The sequence below is a fragment of the Canis lupus genome, unplaced genomic scaffold (genome assembly GCF_011100685.1).
Source record: "Canis lupus familiaris isolate Mischka breed German Shepherd unplaced genomic scaffold, alternate assembly UU_Cfam_GSD_1.0 chrUn_S1680H1874, whole genome shotgun sequence".
Taxonomy (NCBI): Eukaryota; Metazoa; Chordata; class Mammalia; order Carnivora; family Canidae; genus Canis; species Canis lupus.
This window is the reverse complement of record NW_023330528.1, coordinates 91753-107050: the sequence shown is the minus strand read 5'-3', so window position 1 is coordinate 107050 and position 15298 is coordinate 91753. Positions and strand designations below refer to the sequence as shown.

At 48.0% G+C, this 15298-nt stretch overlaps 1 pseudogene; it reads right to left on the bottom strand.

Moving 5' to 3' along the window:
• Window positions 1–6669: 6669 nt before the first annotated feature.
• LOC119878512 lies at window positions 6670–14451 on the bottom strand (annotated as a pseudogene).
• Between the last annotated feature and the right edge of the window lie 847 nt (window positions 14452–15298).

Sequence of the window (15298 nt, the reverse complement as noted above, 5' to 3'; positions counted from 1 at the left end):
ACATACACTGTTTGTCCTTCTCCGATTGACTTACTTCACTCAGCATAATGGTGGGTATTTGTCGTTTCTAATGGCTGAGTAATATTCCATTGTATACATAAACCACATCTTCTTTATCTATTCATCTTTCGATGGACACCGAGGCTCCTGCCACAGTTTGGCTATTGTGGACATTCTGCTATAAACATCGGGGTGCAGGTGTCCCGGCGTTTCATTGCATCTGAATCTTTGGTGTAAATCCCCAATAGTGCAATTGCTGAGTCGTCGGGCAGGTCTATTTTTAACTCTTTGAGGAACCTCCACACAGTTTTCCAGAGTGGCTGCACCAGTTCACATTCCCACCAGCAGTGTAAGAGGGTTCCCTTTTCTCTGCATCCTCTCCAACATTTGTGGTTTCCTGCCTTGTTAATTTCCCCCATTCTCACTGTGTGACATGGTATCTCATTGTGGTTTTGATTTGTATATCCCTAAGGGCAAGTGATGCAGAGCATGTTTTCATGTGCATGTTGGCCATGTCAATGTCTTCCTCGGTGAGATTTCTCTTCATGTCTTTTGCCCATTTCATGATTGGATTGTTTGTCTCTTTGGTGTTGATTTTAAGAAGTTCTTTATAGATCTTGGAAACTAGCCCTTTATCTGATACATCTTTTGCAAATATCTTCTCCCATTCTGTAGGTTGTCTTTTAGTTTTGTTGACTGTATCCTTTGCTGTGCAAAAGCTTCTTATCTTGATGAAGTCACAATAGTTCATTTTTGCTTTTGTTTCTTTTGCCTTCATGGATGTACCTTGCAAGAAGTTGCTGTGGCCAAGTTTAAAACGGGTGTTGCCTGTGTTCTCTATGATTTTGATAGACTCTTGTCTCACATTTAGATTTTTCATCCATTTTGAGTTTATCTTTGTTTATGGTGAAAGAGAGTGGTCTAGTTTCATTCTTCTGACTGTGGATGTCCAATTTTCCCAGCACCATCTATTGAAGAGACTGTCTTTCTTCCAATGGATAGTCTTTCCTCCTTTATCGAATATTAGTTGACCATAAAGTTCAAGGTCCACTTCTGGGTTCTATTCTGTTCCATTGATCTATGTGTCTGTTTTTGTGCCAGTACCACACTGTCTTGATGACCACAGCTTTGTAGTACAAGCTGAAATCTGGCATGTGGTGCCCCCAGATATAGTTTTCTTTTTTAAAATTCCCCTGACTTGGGATCCCTGGGTGGCGCAGTGGTTTGGCACCTGCCTTTGGCCCAGGGCACGATCCTAGAGACCCGGGATGGAGTCCCACATCGGGCTCCCGGTGCATGGAGCCTGCTTCTCTCTCTGCCTGTGTCTCTGCCTCTCTCTCTCTCTGTGTGTCACTATCATAAATAAATAAAAAATAAAATAAAATAAAATAAAATAAATTTCCCCTGGCTTTTCGGGGTCTTTTCTGATTCCACACAAATCTTAAAATAATTTGTTCTAACTCTCTGAAGAAAGTCCATGGTATTTTGATAGGGATTGCCATTAAACGTGTACATTGCCTGGGTTACATTGACATTTTCACAATATTAATTCTGCCAATCCATGAGCATGGAATATTTTTCCATCTCTTGTGTGTTCCTCAATTTATTTCAGAAGTTTTCTATAGTTTTTAGGGTATAGATCATTTACCTCCTTGGTTAGGTTTATTCCTAGGTATCGTATGATTTGGGTGCAATTGTTAATGAGATTGACTCCTTAATTTCTCTTTCTTCAGTCTCATTGTTAGTGTATAGAAATGCCTTTGATTTCTGGGCATTGATTTTGTATCCTGCAACGCTACCAAATTGCTGTATGAGTTCTAGCAATCTTGCGGGGGAGGGTTTTGGGTTTTCTAGGTAGAGTATCATGTCATCAGCAAAGAGGGAGAGTTTGACTTCTTCTTTGCCAATTTGAATGCCTTTAATGTCTTTTGTTGTCTGATTGCTGAGACTAGGACTTCCAGTACTATGTTTTTTTTTTTCCAGTACTATGTTGAATAGCAGTGGTGAGAGTGGATATCCCTGTCTTATTCCTGATCTTAGGTGAAAGGCTCCCAGTGCTGTCCCATTGAGAATGATATTTGCTGTGGGCTTTTCGTAGATGGCCTTTTTTTTTTTAATTCCTAATTCTTTTTTTTTAATTTTTTAAATTTATTTATGATAGTCACAGAGAGAGAGAGAGAGGCAGAGACACAGGCAGAGGGAGAAGAAGGCTCCATGCACCGGGAGCCTGATGTGGGATTCGATCCCGGGTCTCCAGGATCGCGCCCTGGGCCAAAGGCAGGCACCAAACCGCTGCGCCACCCAGGGATACCTCGTAGATGGCTTTTAAGATGTCGAGGAATGTTCCCTCTATCCCTACGCTCTGAACTGTTTTGATCAGGTATAGATGCTCTATTTTGTCAAATACTTTCTCTGCTTCTAATGAGATGATCATATGGTTCTTGGTTTTTCTCTTGCTGATATGATGAATCACATCGATTGTTTTACGAGTGTTGAACCATCCTTGTGTCCCGGGGATAAATCCTACTTGGTTATGGTGAATAATATTCTTAATGTATTGTTGGATCCTATTGGCTAGTATCTTGTTGAGAATTTTTGCATCCATGTTCATCAAGGATATTGGTCTGTATTCTCCTCTTTGGTGGGGTCTTTGTCTGGTTTTGGAATTAAGGGGATGCTGGCTTCATAGAACGAATTTGTAAGTACTCCATCTCTTTCTATCTTTCCAAACAGCTTTAGTAGGATAGGTATGGTTTCTTTAAACGTTTGATAGATTTCCCCGGGGAAGCCATCTGGCCCTGGACTTCTGTGACTTGGGAGGTTTTGGATGACTGCTTCAATTTCCTCCCTGGTTATTGGCCTGTTTAGGTTTTCTATTTCTTCCTGTTCCAGTTTTAGTAGTTTGTGGCTCCAGAAATGCATCCATTTCTTCTAGATTGCCTAATTTATTTCCGTATAGCTGTTCATAATATGTTTTTAAAATCGTTTGTATTTCCTTGTGTTGGTAGTGATCTCTCCTTTCTCTTTCATGATTTTATTAATTTGAGTCTTCTCTCTCTTCTTTTTAATAAGACTGGCTAATGGTTTATGTATGTTATTAATTCTTTTAAAGAACCAACTCCTGGTTTTGTTGATCTGTTCCACATTTATTGTGGTCTCAATTTCCTTGAGGTCTGCTCAAATTCTAATTAAATCTCTTATTCTTTTGGGTGTAGGATCTAGCTGCTGTTTTTTTCTCTAGCTCCTTTATGAGTAAGGTTAGCTTTTGTATTTGAGTTCTTTCCAGTTTTTGAATGGATGCTTGTATTGTGATGTATTTCCCCCTTAGGACTGCTTTTGTTGCATGCCAAAGATTTTGAACATTTGTATCTTCATTCTCATTAGATTCCATGAATCTTTTTAATTCTTCCTCAATTTCCTGGTTGACCCTTTCATCTTTTAGCAGGATGGTCCTTAACCTCCACGTGTTTGAAGTCCTTCCAAACTTCTTGTTATGATTTAGTTCTAATTTCAAGGCATTATGGTCTGAGAATATGCCGGGGATGATCTGAATCTTTTGGTATTGGTTCAGACGCGATTTGTGATCCAGTATGTGGTCTATTCTGGAGAAAGTTCCATGTGCACTTGAGAAGAATGTTTATTTAGTTCAGTTTGGATGTAAAGTTCTGTAGATATCTGTGAAATCTATCTGCTCCAGTGTATCATTTAAAGCTCTCGTTTCGGGATCCCTGGGTGGCGTAGCGGTTTGGCGCCTGCCTTTGGCCCAGGGCGCGATCCTGGAGACCCAGGATCGGATCCCACATCGGGCTCCCGGTGCATGGAGCCTGCTTCTCCCTCTGCCTGTGTCTCTGCCTCTCTCTCTCTCTCTCTGTGACTATCATAAATAAATAAATAAATAATTAAAAAAATAAATAAAGCTCTCGTTTCTTTGGAGATGTTGTGCTTAGAAGACCTATCGAGGGTAGAAAGACCTAGATTGAAGTCACCAAGTATAAGATAATTATTATCTAAGTATTTCTTCACTTTCGTTATTAATTGGTTTAAATATTTGGCAGCTCCAATATTCGGGGAATATATATTGAGGATTGTTAAGTCCTCTTGTTGGATAGATCCTTTAAGTATGATTTAGTGTCCGTCTTCATCTCTCACTATAGTCTTCGGGGTAAATTTTAGTTTATCTGATATAAGGATGGCTACCCCTGCTTTCTTTTGAGGACCATTTGAATGGTAAATGGTTCTCCAACCCATTATTTTCAGATTGTAGGTGTCCTTCTGTCTAATATGAGTCTCTTGTAGACAGCAAATAGTTGGGTCCTGCTTTTTTATCCAGTCTGAAACCCTGCGCCTTTGAAGGGGTCATTAAGCCCATTCACGTTCAGAGTTACTATCCACGGATATGAGTTTAGTGTCATCATGATATCTATTCAGTCCTTGTTTTTGTGGATTGTTCCACTGAACTTCTTCTTAAAGGGGAATTTTAAGAGTCCCCCTTAAAATTTCTTGCAGAGCTGGTTTGGAGGTCACATATTCTTTCAGTTCCTGCCTGTCTTGGAAGCTCTTTATCTCTCCTTCCATTTTGAATGAGAGCCTTGCTGGATAAAGTATTCTTGGTTGCATGTTCTTCTCATGGAAGACCCTGAATATATCCTGCCAGCCCTTTCTGGCCTGCCAGGTCGCTGTGGAGAGGTCTGCTGTTACCCTAATGATCCTCCCCATAAAGGTCAGGGATTTCTTGTCTCTCGCTGCTTTAAGGATCTTCTCTTTATGTTTGGAATTTGCAAGCTTTACTATTAAATGTCGAGGTGTTGGACGGTTTTTATTGATTTTAGGGGGGGATCTCTCTATTTCCTGGATCTGAATGCCTGTTTCCCTTCCCAGATTAGGATTGTTTTCAGCTAGGATTTGTTCAAATACATATTCTGGCCCTCTGTCCCTGTCGGTGCCCTCAGGAACCCCAATTACAAGTAGGTTTTTCTTCCTCAGGCTGTTGTTTATTTCCCTTAATCTGTCTTCTTGCTCTCTTGTCTGTCTCTTTTTTCCTGAGTTTCCTTCTTTGCCATCAACTTGTCTTCTATGTCACTCACTCGTTCTTCCACCTCCTTAACCCTCGTCGTTAGGACTTCTAGTTTGGATTGCATCTCATTCAATTGATTTTTAATTTCTGCCTGATTGTATCTAAATTCTGCAGTCATGAAGTCTCTTGAGCCCTTTATGCTTTTTTCTAGAGCCACCAGTAGCTGTATAATCATGCTTCTGAATTGGCTTTCTGACATTGAATTGTAATCTAGATTTTGTAACTCTTAGGAGAGAGGACTGTTTCTGATTCTTTGTTTTGAGGTGAGGTTTTCCTTCTATTCATTTTGCTCAGTGCAGAGTGGCCAAAAAAAATTGTATTGGGAAAAGGAGAAAAAGAGAGGAGAGAAAGAAGGAAAGAAAAGAGAAAAAGAGAAAAGGAAGAAAAAAGAAGAAAAAGAGAAAGAAAAAGAAAGAAAGGAATAAAGGGTGGGGGATGCAACAAATCAAAAAGAAAGAAGAAAAGAAAAGAAAAGAAAAGAAAAGAAAGAAAAGAAGAAAGAGAAGAGAGAGAAGAGAAAAGAAAAGAAAAAAGAAAAGAAAAGAAAAAACCACGGGAGAGTATCTTTTGATTCTGTATACTTTAAGTCCGTTGACTTCCCTGGAACTTGTCCGTCTAGCTTGTCTTCTGGGGGAGGGGCCTGTTGTGCTGATTTTCAGGTGTTAGCTCTTGAGATAGATATAATTCTTTTAAAGAAACAACTCCTGGTTTGTTGATCTGTTCCACATTTAGTGGTCTCAATTTCCTTGAGGTCTGCTCAAATTCTAATTAAATCTCTTATTCTTTGGGTTGAGGATCTAGCTGCGTTTTTATTCTACTAGTCCTGGGGAGAGTTTGACTTCTCTTGCCAATTTGAATGCCTTTAATGTCTTTTGTTGTCGATTGCTGAGACTAGGACTCGCAGTACTATGTTTTTTTTGTTTTCATTCCAGTACTATGTTGAATAGCAGTGGTGAAGTGGATATCCCTTTCTTATTCCTGATCTTAGGTGAAAGGGCTCCCGTGCTGTCCCCATTGAGAATGATATTGCTGTTTTTCGTAGATGCTTTTTTTTTTTTAATTCCTAATTCTTTTTTGTTTTATTTTGTTAAATTATTATGATTCACAGAGAGAGAGAGAGAGGCAGTGACCAGGCAGAGGGAGAAGAAGGCCTCCATGCACCGGTGAGCCTGATGTGGATTCGATCCCGGGTCTCCAGGATCGCGCCTGCCAAAGGCAGGCACCAAACCTTCTGTGGCCACCCCAGGGATACCTCTAGATGGCTTTAAGATTCGAGGAATGTTCCTCTATCCCTACGCTCTGAACTGTTTTGATCAGGTATAGATGCTCTATTTTGTCAAATCTTTCTCTGCTTCTAATGAGATGATCATATGTTCTTGGTTTTTTCTCTTGACTGATATGATGAATCACATCGATTGTTTTACGAGTGTTGAACCATCCTGTGGTCCCGGGGATAAATCCTACCTTGGTTATGGTGAATATATTCTTTTTTTTTTTTTTTTTTTTTTTTTTTTTTTTTTTTTTTTTTTCTTTTTTAAATAAATACGTTATTTAACAAGTCAGTTGTGTGACTTCTGTTCCTTGCGCCCAAAGCATTATGATGCCAGTGGGTTGTTGTCCTGGTACATTGTAACAATACCAGCAAGGAGGAGGAGGTGCCAAGCGCAGCTAACATCATGCTTGAGTAGTGGGGAGAGGTCAGCTGCGATGCCCACCCCACTCGGGCAGAAGGCGCCTCTGGCTTAAGATTTTGAGGAAGGGGGAGTCGGGCCGCGTGTAATTGGCCAGGTAGATGGTCTCTCCACCGGAAGGTAGGCACCCAGATCCAAATGTCCCAATGGTCATGATGGGTGGTTTGCACTGGGTAAGCAATGCAAAATCCTTGGCTGGTGAGCTCTCGATGCCATTGCCCGCGAACACCACATCCACCGGGGAGGAGTTGATGTTTCTGCCGACACAGGCCATGCCATTGCTGGTTACCACAAAGATGGGAGAGTTGTAGCGAGTCCGGAACCAGTCCAGAGTCTGTCTAGGTACCCGCTGGTCGGCAAACCACGCCCTTCCAACGTTTGGCATGACCTGCACTGTAGTCCCCCCCGGCGCACGTGGACCCCCCACGAAGGTGCCCGGCTGTCTTCCGTTACCTGCAGGCCCCGCAGAACTTCGAGCCTCCTCCCGCACGTGGTCCGTGAGGGTAACTCCCGCAAGATCTCATGGCGGAGGTCGTGGTTGGGTAGAAGGTCCAGGAGCCAGGGTAGCCGTGAGGCGCACGTAACTCCCCCGGGCATGTTGTGGCGGGGTACCTCCTCCCATCCAGTCGTTCAGGTTGGTAGTTCTGCCACGGGATTTTTGCTGGCCGTGGTGGCCGTGCCGAGGACGGGGGGGTGATTCTGAAGATGGGGGCCAGCGTGCGTGCATCTCGGCCGGGGATGAAGGCCGGCCCGCGTTCATCTTGGCCAGGGCGTTACAGGGTGGCGTACTCACCCATCTGGTTCCCAGGCGGCAATTGCATTGATCTTTCCACATTCCCCTAGCGGGGGGCTCGTGGGGGCTTTCTGTCGGCGCAAAACCAGTGTCTCAAACTCCCACGTGGTTGAATCTTTCGCTAGCCGCTTGCTGAAGGTGAATATAGTGGGAAGCGTTGATAACCAAGACAGGATGAGGGACCATGGGGAAGAAAAAGACACACTGACTGACTGAGCATGGCTTGGCTCGGGGCGCCGCGGGGAGGTGCGGGGCTGGGCTTCTGCGGCCAGGTGTGCCCCGAGCCCGGTGAATAATATTCTTAATGTATTGTTGGATCCTATTGGCTAGTATCTTGTTGAGAATTTTTGCATCCATGTTCATCAAGGATAGTGGTCTGTATCTCCCTTTGGTGGGTTTCTGTGTCTGGTTTTGGAATTAAGGGGATGCTGGCTTCATAGAACGAATTTGAAGTACTCCATCTCTTTCTATCTTCCAAACAGCTTTAGTTAGGATAGGTATGGTTTCTTTAAACGTTTGATAGATTTCCCTGGGGAAGCCATCTGGCCCTGGACTTCTGTGACTTGGGAGGTTTTGGATGACTGCTTCAATTTCCTCCCTGGTTATTGGCCTGTTTAGGTTTTTTTCTTCTTCCTGTTCCAGTTTTAGTGTTTGTGGCTCCAGAAATGATCCATTTCTTTCTAGATTGCCTAATTTATTTTTCCGTATAGCTGTTCTATATGTTTTTTAAAATCGTTTGTATTCCTTGTGTTGTAGTGATCTCTCCTTTCTTTCTCTCATGATTTTATTAATTTGAGTTCGTCTCTCTCTTCTTTTTAATAGACTGCTAATGGTTTATGTATTTTAATTCTTTTAAAGAACCACTCCTTGTTTTGTTGATCTGTTCCACATTTATTGTGGTCTCAATTTCTTGAGGTCTGCTCAAATTCTAATTAAATCTCTTATTCTTTTGGGTGTAGGATCTAGCTGCTGTTTTTTTCTCTAGCTCCTTTATGAGTAAGGTTAGCTTTTGTATTTGAGTTCTTTCCAGTTTTTGAATGGATGCTTTTATTGTGATGTATTTCCCCCTTAGGACTGCTTTTGTTGCATGCCAAGATTTTTGAACATTTGTATCTTCATTCTCATTAGATTCCATGAATCTTTTTAATTCTTCCTCAATTTCCTGGTTGACCCTTTCATCTTTTAGCAGGATGGTCCTAACCTCCACGTGTTTGAAGTCCTTCCAAACTTTCTTGTTATGATTTAGTTCTAATTTCAAGGCATTATGGTCTGAGAATATGCGGGGATGATCTGAATCTTTTGGTATTGGTTCAGACGCGATTTGTGATCCAGTATGTGGTCATTCTGGAGAAAATTCCATGTGCACTTGAGAAGAGAATGTTTATTTAGTTCAGTTGGATGTAAAGTTCTGTAGATATCTGTGAAATCTATCTGCTCCAGTGTATCATTTAAGCTCTCGTTTCGGGATCCTGGTGGCGTAGCGGTTGGTGCCTGCCTTTGGACCAGGGTGCGATCCTGGAGACCCGGATCGATCCCCATCGGGCTCCCGTGCATGGAGCCTGCTTCTCCCTCTGCCTGTGTCTCTGCCTCTCTCTCTCTCTTCTCTCTGTACTATCATAAATAAATAGAAATAATTAAAAAAAAAATAAAAAGCTCTCGTTTCTTTGGAGATGTTGTGCTTAGAAGACCTATCGAGGGTAGAAAGACCATAGATTGAAGTCACCAAGTAAGATAATTATTATCTAAGTATTTCTTCACTTTTGTTATTAATTGGTTTAAATATTTGGCAGCCCAAGATTGCGGGGATATATATGAGGATGTTAAGTCCTCTTGTGGATATATCCTTTAAGTATGATTTAGTGTCCGTCTTCATCTCTCACTATAGTCTTCGGGGTAAATTTTAGTTTATCTGATATAAGGATGGCTACCCCTGCTTTCTTTTGAGGACCATTTGAATGGTAAATGGTTCTCCAACCCATTATTTTCAGATTGTAGTGTCCTTCTGTCTAATATGAGTCTCTTGTAGACAGCAAATAGTTGGGTCCTGCTTTTTTATCCGTCTGAAACCTGCGCCTTTTGAAGGGGTCAGTAAGCCCATTCACGTTCAGAGTTACTATCCACGGATATGAGTTTAGTGTCATCATGATATCTATTCAGTCCTTGTTTTTGTGGATTGTTCCACTGAACTTCTCTTAAAGGGGAATTTTAAGAGTCCCCCTTAAAATTTCTTGCAGAGCTGGTTTGGAGGTCACATTTCTTTTCATTCCGTCTGTCTTGGAGCTCTTTATCTCTCCTTCTTTTGAAATGAGAGCCGTGCTGTATAAAGTATTCGTTGGTTGCATGTTCTTCTCATGGAAACCCTGAATATATCCTCGCCACCCTTTCGGCCTGCCAGGGTCGCTGTGGGAGGTCTGCTGTTACCTAATGATCCTCCCCTAAAGGTCAGGGATTTCTTGTCTCTCGCTCTTTAAGGATCTTCTCTTTATGTTGGAATTTGCAAGCTTTACTATTAAATGTCGAGGTGTTGGACGGTTTTTTATTGATTTTAGGGGGGGATCTCTCTATTCCTTCCTGGATCTGAATGCCTGTTTCCCTTCCCAGATTAGGATTGTTTCAGCTATGATTTGTTCAAATACATATTCTGGCCCTTGTCCTGTCGGTGCCCTCAGGAACCCCAATTACAAGTATGTTTTTCTTCCTCAGCTGTCGTTTATTCCCTTAATCTGTCTTCTTGGTCTCTTGTCTGTCTCTTTTTCCTGAGTTTCCTTCTTTGGCCATCAACTGTCTTCTATGTCCACTCACTCGTTTTCTGCCACCTCGCTTAACCCGCGGGTTAGGACTTATAGTTGGATTGCATCTCTTCAATTGATTTTAATTTCTGCCTGATTGTTCTAAATTCTGCAGATCATGAAGTCTCTTGACCCTTTATGCTTTTTCTAGAGCAACGCCAGGATAAGGGTCTGAATAAATCATGGCTTCGAAGTGGCTTTCTAGACCATAAGAAATTTGTAACTCTAGATTATTGTAATTATAAGGAGGACTGTTTTAGTGCGATTAAATTGGTTATGGGATTCTTTAGGTTTTTCGGGGATTCCTGTCGTAATTGTTTTCTCAGTGCAGAGGTGGCCAGAAAAATATTGATTATCGGGAAAGATGAGAAAAGTGCAGGAGAGGATCACTATGGGCCAAGTGAAAGACGAAAGCGGAGAAAAAAGACGAAAAGGAGAGAAAAGAAGAGAACAAAGAAAAGAGAAAAGAAAAGAAAGGAAATAAGGGTGGGGGAAGCACAAATCAAAAAGAACGAAGAAAAGAAAAGAAAGAAAAAAAAGAAAAAGAAGAGAAGAGAAAAGAAAAGAAAAAGAAAGAAAAGAAAAAACCAGCGGAGAGTATCTTGTTGATTCTGCTATACTTTATAATGTCGTGGACTTCCCTGGACTGTCAGTCTAGCTTGGTCTCTGGGGAGGGTTCTGTTGTGCTGATTTCAGGTGTTAGTTGTGAGGGAGCTGCTCTGCCCTCGTCCTCGTGCAGGGCGTCAGTGGGGGTTTTTAAAAAAAAAAAAAAAATTAAAAAGTAAAAAAAAAAAAAATAAAAAAAAAACAAACTAAAAGAAAAAAAAAAATGAGAAAAAAAAGTTCCCAAGAATGGGGGCAGGCCTCGCTCCTTTCCCCCTCCCCCCCCTTTCCCCCACCGTGGGGGGGGGGGGACGGGGGGGTAAGAAGGAGGTGAAAAAGGACAGGTGGTCCAAAAAAAACAAAAAACTAAAATACCTTTAAAAAACCAACAAACATAAAAAAACCAAAACCACAACCACAACACAACAAAAAAGTTTACAAAAAACCACACCACCCACCAAACCCACGTTATTCACAAGCAACCACCCCCCCAAACCAGTTTTTCCCCAAAGCCCACCGTCAGACGCCTCCAGGGGGAGTGACGCGGCTGCCTTCAGAACGGACGTTTGTACATCCCCCCCCCCCCCCCCCCCCCCTTTGCCCCCCCCCGCGGCTCCCCCCGTGGGCCCACCCCGGGGCCCTGCTTCGGCTATCCCCCCTCCCCCCCCCCCGAGGGATTTCCCCCCCCCCCCCCCCCCCCCCCCCCCTTTTACCCAACCCCCCCCCCCCCCCCAAACAATCGGGGGGGGCTGGTCATCCCCAAGTCCCCGTGGGTTCGGGTCGGGAAGGGGGGGAGAGTGAGGGTGGGTGGGGTTCAGATAACTCCCCTCCCCTCTCCCTCCCCCCGGTGTCCCCAGGGGAAAGGGGCAGTGGTCCTGCACCGGCAGAAGCAGCGAGATGGAGCACGTAGAGGGGGCAGGTGTCAGGCGCGACCACCAGCGGGGGGGGGGACACAGGGGGGCGGCCGCCCAGCCGGGGCCCCCAGGCTCTGCTCACATACCCGAGGGCGGCCGCACGCCCCAAAAAAAAAGAAATAAGAGCGGGTGGGCCACGATGGTGGTCCCGGCGCCCACAAGAGTGCGGGGGAGGGGGGTACTCGGGGGCGACCCCGGACCCCGCAGTCCCCTCAGGGCATCCAAAACAGCCCCCTGGTGTGTGTCAACTCTCCAGATTATAACTCCGCCCCCACCGGCTCCCCCCCCCCACCCCCCACCCCCCCCCCCCCCCTCCCCCCTGGGGGAAGGGGGGGAGATGAGAAGGAGTGTCAACGTATTGGGAGGGGGGGGGAGAGAGAATAGGGAAGACAGCGGCGCGACCCGGCGGTGCCGCCAAAACGTCCGCCCCCCCCCCCTTCCTCAGCGCCGGCCGCCCCTCCCGGGGAGACCCAGCCCATCCCCCCCGAACCCCATCCCCACCCCCTCCCTGCCCCCGACGCTGTGCACCAGCGGGATCGGGGGGCCGCACAGCCAGGGGGTACTGACACCCCATGACAAGACTCATCGACCCCGTCCCGGTCCGCAGCCCCCCGAGAAGCGAAGAACAGCGAGCCAGACGAGGGGAGAAAGGGAGGGGCGCTCCTTGTCCACGAGAGAGGTCAACCAGCCAGGGGGGACCAGGGGTAAATCCCTAAGGGTGGGGGCAGCCCATCCCTACCCGCACATGGGGAGAGGGGGGGTGGTCCCGGTGGATCCGACACACCCGGAGCCGGGCGGCATGCAGCAGGACCGGCCTCAACACCACTACCGGGGGGGGGGGGCACCCGACAGCCGCCCGCTAAGCGCCCGCACCATTCGCCGTGTCCAGGATCCAGAAGCCAACGCCACACCTCGACACGAACGCCCCCGTGGGGTGACCCCAACCTCTACTATTCGAGGGGGTCCCCCGGTACCCACGGACGTCCCTCTCCCGGCGCCGGGGGAGGGGGGAGGGGTGGTGGGGGAGGGTGGGGGGGAGGTGTGAAGTTAGGGAGGTAGTGTGTGTAGGAGGGGTGGGTGGGGGGTGTGGGTGGGGGGGTGGTCGCCGGAACCCCACTGGTCCCCCAACGTTCACTCCATCCCGGGAGTCGCGCAAACGGCCCGAGTCCGCAACGTGCGCCGGGGCGACCGTGTTTTGAACCTATAGCCACCAGCGGCAGGACAGAGAGGGCCGGCCACCACGCGCGACCCCCCCGCCTCACCCCCACCTCCCCCCCCATTGTTTCCCCCCCCGCAGCCCACCCCAATCCCCCAGCCCGCACACCGATCCAACAAGCCCCCACCCCCCGGCGCTGCCGGAAAGGGCAACACCGACGTACATCCCCCCCCCCCCCACCTCCCCTATCCGCATCCCCCGCAGAACCCCCCCCCCCCAACTCCATAACACCGGATCCGTCCCCCTTAAACCATATTCCCCAGGGCGGCGGGAGGGGGGGGGGTGGGGGTGTTGGGGGGGAGACTCGACGGGGGGGGGGGGTGGGGGGGGGTGCTGGGGGGGTCCCGGCGGGCGGCCCCCGTGTTGGCTTCCCGGTCGCCCTCCCCCCTCAGAACTCCCCTTTTTGGTCGACTTCTTAACTAAGCCATTTAGATTCCAACCCCACACTCCCGCTACCCCCCCGCTACCCCACCTCTCCGCACGAGCAAGTTACCAGCCCGCTGCCGTAGAGAGAGGCCCTGGGTTTTCCCGCCTCCAAAACCCCCCGACTCCCCCCCCCCCCCCCGGGGAAGGGACCCGCCGGGCCCGCGTTTGCCCCCGGGGCGGTCAGCGCGGCACACGAACCCCCTAAGATTCCTGGAACGCGCGGGAGGGGGGCCCCCCCTACCCCCATCCCCCCCCCCACAGGGGGGGGGCAACCGAACCCCAAGGGCACCAGGAGGGCCCGCATCCGACAACATGGGTGGTGCCCCCGGCCAATGGCCTTCCAACCACACCCGTACCCCAAAGGGGGGTATACCAAACGCACGGGGAACAAGGGAGGACGAGTAGGATGCGGGGCGAAGGGGGAGGGACGAGCAGGGGGGGAGACACACTGGGAGACCCGGGACAGGTAAATCGCGCAAGATAAGGGGGGTCGAACCCGGGTTGTTCCCAGGGCCAAAGAACAACACCCGTGAGCCCCAGGAGGAAAACCATCCGCATGACGCCTGCAGCGCTGGAACCCTGGATTCACTCCCACGTAACTATGGATCTCTCCCTCTGCATGACCTGGAGGTGCCAAGCTGGGACGCTGACCTGCTTCAGCGGCGGTGTCAGAAGCTTCCTATCTGTCGTGGGCCTTCGCCGTGCTCTGCCTAGTCCCAGAGGGGGAGCCAAATCCTGGTGCTGTGGTTCCGTGTCACCCTGTGCTAAGTGCCTAGCTGTTGGATTCCCCCTCCGGCCACACAGCCGCTCCGCGGCGCTGCCGGGCGGCCCGAGGGGCCCCGCTCTGAGGTTGGGGTCCCAGAGCCTCCGCAGCCCTCGTCCGCAGGGAAGGTCCTCTTCCTCCTTCTGCTTAGCCCTCTCCTGACTGGCTCCTTGGCCTCGCATAACCCCCCTCCATGCGAGCCGCCACCGGCAAGCCCCTCGAGCTCTCTGTCCTGCAGCTCCGTGTGCACCTTCAATCTCCGTGGGCCCTCCTCTTCACTCCGGGGCCCTGCATTCTTTTAGGGGAGCCTCGCCCGCGGGTATGGTGCAGTCTCCGGTGCGCAGGGTGGTCCTAGGTTAGTGTTCCAGGGAGCCCGAGGGCATCCCTCCCCGCCATCCTGGCGTCCTGCTCCAGACCCCTGCATTGCCTTTCCACCCACCACCCAGGAAGTTGGTGAAGCTCCTGCTTCTCCGGGACAGATTTCCTGTCCCTGGGGCACTCGCCCCGGCCGGTTAGAGCCCGGCACCTCGTGGGTCCCCTTCCCCTTGGATGCCCTTTTGGTTCTTTATTTCTTTTCCCCCCCTCTTACCTACCTTGATTAGAAGTGGTGAAACTCTCTCCTGTAGCATTCCAGCGTGTCTCTCTTTAAATCTCACCAATCATAGATTTTCATGATGATGAATAATTAATCTAGGTATTTGGTGGGTGAAAGTGATTTGGGGGACACTAACTTTCTCCATCTTGCCCCTCCCTCCACTTTCCTATTTCAAACAATGTCCACAGAGACACAGGATAAAAGCAGGAGTTTGGGTTCCGGAATCTCGGGGGCCCCCCCTGGTCTCCCGTGGTGGTTAATCAGCTGTACTCCTACTTCACCCTTGGTCTTGATCTCGGGTCATGAATTCCTAGCCCCGTGGTGCTTGTAACGAGAGTGTGACGGAGGCTGAGGTGCCTACAGTTAAAGGCAAACCACACCCACATGGGTGTGGTTCTGGTCATGAGGAGGGAGCTGCGGAAGCGAGAGAATGG